Source organism: Seriola lalandi, unplaced genomic scaffold, assembly GCF_002814215.2.
Source record: "Seriola lalandi dorsalis isolate HSWRI2012SDOR001 ecotype SW California unplaced genomic scaffold, Sedor1 jcf7180002054920, whole genome shotgun sequence".
NCBI lineage: Eukaryota > Metazoa > Chordata > Actinopteri > Carangiformes > Carangidae > Seriola > Seriola lalandi.
The window spans coordinates 60,804-68,076 of NW_019525472.1; positions in this window are offsets into that span (position 1 = coordinate 60,804).

Below are 7,273 nucleotides of genomic sequence, written 5' to 3' on the forward strand. Positions count from 1 at the left end.
CCTCTGGAGACTCCTGGGATCACCAAAGTCCCCCACTGCTTTATCAATATCGTCAGGTCAGCACTACAAAGATGTCCTTACAATCCCATCCAACCTCTTCGATGAATTAGAGAGGGTCAGAAATGGCAGAAATACGTAGAGGAGCGTAAGACGAAGAGTGACGAAGAGCCGGGAATGTGTACTTGAATCCCACCGAGGCCCCTGAGCTCATCAGCAGGAAGGGGAAGCAGAGGGGATTAGGAGGACCATGGATTACCAGCAGAACGGTGAGAGGAGATCCGTTTTATCAGAATGAACGTTAATCCAGCGCTAAACCCTCAACATGTCTGTATTCACAAAGGCACAGACATCGATACATGAACACGTAACACACACACACACACACACACACACACACACACACACACACAGTAGTGATGGAGTGTATGATAGCACACGGTGACATCAGTCTGATACCACGATGTATGCTTACCTGTTTACCATTTAAATGGCTCCTTAAACATCCTGGTCCTCTCGTGCACACGTGTACATAAAAGACCAACAGGTGGGTTTAAAAAGAAAAAAAAGAAGAAAGAAAGAAGAGGTGGCAGCGTGGTAAACAAAGAAGGCAAAGGTAACAAAGAAGAAACAGAAGCAGACAGAGGTGATAATGGTATTCACAGATATGACACCTGTTCCCTCTGTGCTCTGTATAAAGCATCTGATAATCGGTCACACTACAGCGCTCCTCCTTTGAAGTGTTGCTCATTAACGCTGTCTGTCCTGGTGTCTCTTTGTTTGTTTTGTGACGTACGCACACGGTCACATCTGAAGGAGAACTGACCCCCGGCGCTCAAAGTGGAAGAAACATGTGCTGGTGCTCACCGGTATCAGCAAATCATTTTTTTTTACAGTTTCTACAGTGAAGGAAAAAGCAGCAGGAGAGTCTGCTGATGTTCACAACATCCATTTAGTTAAGAGGAAAATAATAGATGTACTTTAAAAAGGCTCTAGGAAGTCATGGGGTCGGATTGGTCCTGACTCATGAAGTTGCTGACTCCTCTATAGACTCGTCATGAGTGGAAGAAGCTATTTCTGGTGTCACTGGTTCAGGAAATAAAAGTCTCATTCATTTTTCCTATAGCTGGAGCTCTCCCTGCTAATTCATCAGTACAAATCTACAACTTTGATCAAAAAAAAGAAAAAAAAAAGTCAAACACAAACCAGTGTACAAAACAACTTTGGGGGAGAAGTTATGACTGAGTGCTGGAGTGCATTTAGGGAATGAATATCAAATCATCAAGCTGAAAATTCTGTTTCATGGAAGCTAAATCTACGGCTCCACTGAAGAGAAAAATTGCAGCAGACAAAAACAGATCAGTGCGGACAAGTGAGGAGATTAATATTCCTCAAATGCATACATGACCCAAATATAAATGGAATCATTCAGTTGGATTTTGCGCTACATTTGCATGAAAACCTTCTCATGAGAAGTGTCAGTGCTCAAAAAGAAGTTTGAAAAGATTATAAAGTAGAAATGTGGTGAGTGCAGTGAACACACTTTGAACACCGACGTCCCCCACCTCAAACTCTGCTCGCTCACTGACATGAAAGATCAGAAAAACCAAACCATCACGGTAAAAACACAGCGAATGAACACGAGCACACCTGTATTCACACACGCACTGATAATCCATCGCTGTGAAACTATTGTGAAAACACATTACTGTAGCATCCAGGGATTTCAGATGGTAAAGTCAATGTCATTGTGTGTGATTGCATACACGGTAAATGGAACTACAGGAGTGGACACAGACATGGATTGAACATAAACTGAGGCAAATAGTATGTGTGAGAAAAGAAATTTTCAAGGCACACTCAAGTCCTGTGTATTATTTCTTTTCTTTTCTTTAAAAAGCCTTAAATATTGCATGACACCTCCAGTGCTCTCAGAACGGTCATTTGGACCCCAACTGTGTATGTGTTTCGGCAAAAGCCTTAATCAAGATCAGTCTGAAGAAGGCTTTTCTTTCTTTGTTGTGGCCCTTGACTCCACATAGTAAGACTTTTTAAATTACTTTTTCCAAGGCACACTACACTTCTCTCTGTTGAAGGATCCATGTGAGTCGAAAATGTTTCAGCTCGACACTTCACAATGTCATAAAGACGGAAAGAAAACAAAGAAAATAACAACAAAAGAGTTCCATCTAAGTTTTATAGACTGGTTCAAGCTTGAGCTTTCACCCATACGAATAAACAGCAACATAAATTATGTTTATATGATACCAATTTGTTTTGCCAGGTACATTTTTGAGAAAACATAATTGCTGCCTGGGTAATGTTTAATGGCAAGGTTGGAAAAGATTGTGGTTTTGGTTAAATGTTAATAAAGTAACACGTCCGGTGTCGATGCTGTTGACTTCATCAGGATCAAACCAGAACATGATCTTCTGCTAATCTTATCCAAGTGCATGCTGTGAGTATCTAAACATAACCTTAACAAAGGTTAATCACTATTTGCTTCAAGCAGTTATGATTTTGCAAAAGAGGACATTGAAGGGAGTTACTTTGTTGATCAATGCTCACTATGAACATTCTGTGACTTCTGTGACAGTCATCCATTAAAACCCTTTGTCATTATGTTTAAAACTTCATATGGATTGTATTGCATCAAAAGCAAGAACATTAGCAGTACATTTCTAGGGGACATTGTTGGGCACAGGCACCTCGCACATCTGCTGGCTTATACCTACACCAAATACACATACAGCTGGTACACTGGCTGTGTATGGCAACATGGCCACGGCCTGTCGTGTGGACAGTATATAGCTTATATTACATAACTTAACATAAGTCAGTATAGCCACTGGTTTTCATCAATACATCACCCAAATTCCTGGTGTTCTGCCCGTATGTTACAAACTAATTTGGCAATGTTTTCTCTATCAGGAGAACTGAGTATGTTTGAAGGTGCATGATGATAAAGACAAAGAAGAAAGTCTCCTTTGTGCTGAGTCAGATTACAAGTCAGATTTCCCCTTCCTGCTGAGTCTGTTGATCTCCTTCAGGTCACAACCAAAACTTGTGACCAAAGGTCAGGCAAGTCACTACAAACACTACAGGCCTATAACAGCAATGACCCAGAGACAGGCTTTCTGTCAAGAACACATGCAAGAAATGAGGCATCAGGGTAAAAACGGTGGGAACCTTGCAAATGGTATTTCAAGGAGAGTTCAAGTCCAGTTCATTGAGAGTTTTGAGCTGGAAAACAAAACACCAAGTTGTAACATTTTTATAGAAACAGAGAAGTGGTTGTTGCAATAATTTCATTTGATCCTATTATCTCGAGATCATGAGTTTCTTGATATCTTCTGATAACGTGTTAATTTGTTTATTTATTTAACTCATAAAAAGGTAATTATCAAGTTCTTATTATTTTCTTCTTATTCATTACTTTGGTATCCCATGAGCAAGCTACTTTTTTCTGGACACAGCCGAAAAGTTGAAATAAAAGCCGAACAGAATCTGCAAAGCTGTTCTGAAACAGCAATTGGCTGAAGTCTCCCAGAGATGCTCTGCAGTTGTGTGATTCTACAATATCTGGAACTCGCCCATCAGTTTCTGAAATCTGAAACCAAGTCTACTGCAGGTAATACTCTATGTATAAGTACCTCACACAACTCCATGCCGAAGACAACATTGCCCATAGGAAGGAAAAAGGGATACGACAGGCAACTTTGTATTCACTCTGACATCCTGCCTCAGACTTTTTTTGGGTGGATAATTTCTAAAAGCAAACAATGCCGTCATTTTTATGGCGAGAACAGTCGTGATTTTGAAGGAGTCTGCCCTCCCGTCACCATGTGCAGTTTTGAAAAGGGATTAATTGGGACTGCAGACAAGATACCGGTGGTTATTTTCCAATGGAGAGGAAGGTCTACCAGCAGCATGAAAACAGGCTGTTTTTTCTACAGGGTATTAACCATGCAAATACATAGTTTTCATTTGACTGCAGTGAAACGCTTTGGCAGCTGCGGGGTCAATTTGTGGATTTGGTACGGTACCTTTTAGCGTCAAACATCGATCAGGCTGCTCCTCAGTGGCTTAGCTCATCAGCGCATGACATCGCAGGAACCTCTTGCTTTCCATTTCAGCGGCCACGTCACCAGGTCACAGCAGCCACTCAGCCTTCATGAGCCGCGTGTCGAAGGTACAGCTCGAGCTTCGCTGCAGCGGTGCATCATCTACAGTTTCGTCATTGGAGGCTGAATCTGAATATGTCACAGAGATGAAAGAAAAAAGTTTTATTATTATTATCTTTAGGGTTGACTGGACCCAACCAACACGGCAGAGTTCTTGCAAAAAAAAAACCCAAATAATTTATTAGATAATGTCAACACAAAAGACTTACTGAAGTGGTAAAACAGAAATCCAAACTGAGGAGGAGAGCCAAACAACGTCCATGAACAAAAGTCCAAACCCAGGAAGACTGAACAAAAAGCACTAGGGAGAACTGGGGAAACCAAACTGGTACACAAGGAAATACTGGGCAAAGTGGGAAAAAAAAACCCCACTGTCAACACAGGAGCAAGAGAAACAGGAAACGTCAAACTGAAGCCAAACAGATGGACAGACAAAGACAGAGACTTAAATACACAAGGAGGCCAGGGTGAACACAGGTGAAACACATTAGGGCGGAGCACACAATCACCAAAGAGAGAAAGCACGTGACAAAGACAGGAAGTAAAAACAACAGTGGACACACAAGGGACTCTACTTCAAAGTGAAACAGAAAATAAACCAAAAGTCCAATTTAAGAGTCCAAAAGGCAACAAAAATAATCTCCTCAGGCCAGATCATGACAATTATTACTTTACTATTGTTTTAGCAATTGTATGTTATTGGAAGACAAAGTGAAGGCTAAGGCTCTGCTGCCGTCAAAGCTACATTTAAATAAATTATTGCTCCAGAGCAAATTAGAGTTGATGCTTTAGTATATGAGTGATTAGCTCCATTGGAAACATTAATTCACATGCAAGGGGGAGTGATCAAAGGTTGCAATCCCAGAACAGATCACAGCGGAGAAGAGAAGAAGCCTTTGACTTTGAACTCTGCAGAGCAGATAATAGCTGCAAAACAGAACAAGGAAGGTTAGGTAGTTTAAAGAGCATACAGTGTGCATGTGAATGATTGCAAGAAAACGACAGTATTGATGATGATTACCTGATACTGACAGGGAGAATGGAGGATTTAGCATTGTGCTAGCTTCACGGGTGTCTTCATGTATCATTATGTAAGCGATACGAGGTAGTGAGTTGGAGGACATCACTTAAACACAACACAACGGCTGGTGTGTCTTCATTTGATGCAGTTACCACAAAAAAGCATCTGCCTGCCCAGTGCACTCCACACATAAAAGGCAAACAGATTAGATTAAAATGGCATACAACAGATTAAAATGGCACAGCAGGGGAAGCGATTTCATGCAGCTGGCAGACGAGATGAACGAGGGCATGTCAAAACTGACAAACAGCAAGTTGGGACTCTTTCTCTGCGTGTGTTTAAAAAGAGGAGATTAGGTGAGACAGAGTGAATGAGGGAGAGAAAAACATTAATCATCAGGTTTTGTAAAGAGTGTGTGGGAGGGAAGGGAGTAGATATTTTTAATGTAGAATAAAAATGAGAGAAGAAGACAAAAAATTTGCTTTAAAAAGAAAAACTGACAACACGTCAAAGGGTACACAGATTTGGCCAAAAGAGGCTGTGCCACATAAGCCTGTCTGCCCCCGAATGACCCTTGAATTGAACAATTTTGGTGTAGAAAACACAGCCATTGCATTGTGGGAAGGAAGCATAATAGCTGAGCAGGAGGGGATGGACCACACAGCCACGTCCCAACATTATTTTTAGGCATTTTGATTGTTCTTTACCAAAACATCTGACAATTAAACACGGGGCATAAATGAGATCTGATCAGGATGATGTGGATTTCACCACCTGCTCATAGTGTACATAAAATACACACACACACACACACACACAAACCCCTCATCCCTCAGACACACACATACACAATGTTTACAGTACAGTGTTGCCAGGTGTGACCGGTATTTAAATGCATACATTCAAATCCCCTTCTCACACTCATTCCACTATGCCTCAAGCTACCATTGCAACTAATGATTATTTTTACTATTGATTAATCTGTTGATAATTCTCTCAGATATGAGAGCGGTATTAACATTATCATCTAACTCTCAGTTTTGTGTCTCTCGCCTTTTGTGCTGCTACGGGATCACAGCATGTCCCCAGATAGTTAACTTGACTCGGTTAAACTGACAGGTCAGGTGAAAACGCCAAAGATAATGCTGGGTTTAGCTAAAAGGGAGAAAGAGAAGACTGGTGAGACAGCGGAGAGGTTCATCTGTATGGACATCAGGTAGGGATTTCATGTAAGCATGTCACTCTGAGCCTGGTCTGCCGACATCCCTCTGTAAACAAGCAGACTAAGTCCACATTAAACTGTCCCAGTCCATGTGGCATGCATACTGCACGCACACACACACACACACACACACACACACACACACACACACACACACACACACACACACACACACACAATCTGGATGGTGTACTGCTGCTCATCCAATTATGGCTGTGCCATGCATGAGGACCTTTCAGCTGGTCAGCAATGATGAATGGGAGATGGAAGCACTAAGGAGGAGAGATCAATCTCTCCCGAGGAACAGGAAATTCCAACCAAGTGAAGAGGACAGTTTCAGTCACTACCAAGACGGCAAAATGACACTTCTGGCCCAACATAGGCCTGAGTCCTCAGCCCGAGTCTGCCCCATTAACTTGCACATCTGGGCAAATTTTGGCTTTTATCCTCTGGTTTTGACTGACAACAGGGAAATTTTCTGTGTTTGCGTCAGAACTGGTACAGATCTGGAAAAAGCATTTGACAATCATGCTGTATATGGGCCAGGTTCGGACCGTAGAACCGGACACATACTGGGCCAGAAAAAAACAAGCATGTGGCCCAAATATAGGCTGGATTTATTTTGCTATCTGGGTAAATGTAGAAAGTATTGTTGCAGCGCACCAACCTGAAACTCAAACGTTTGTCACAACTTGACGAAGCAGAAATTCACATGGTCACATCTGCTCAGTATCTCAAGGAATTCCACTCATTCTGGACACAGTTGACGTCTAGTATCATTGACATTCAGTGCAAGTGCAGTAAATAGTTCATTAGTTATGTAGCATGGAAAAATGTAGTATATAGCAA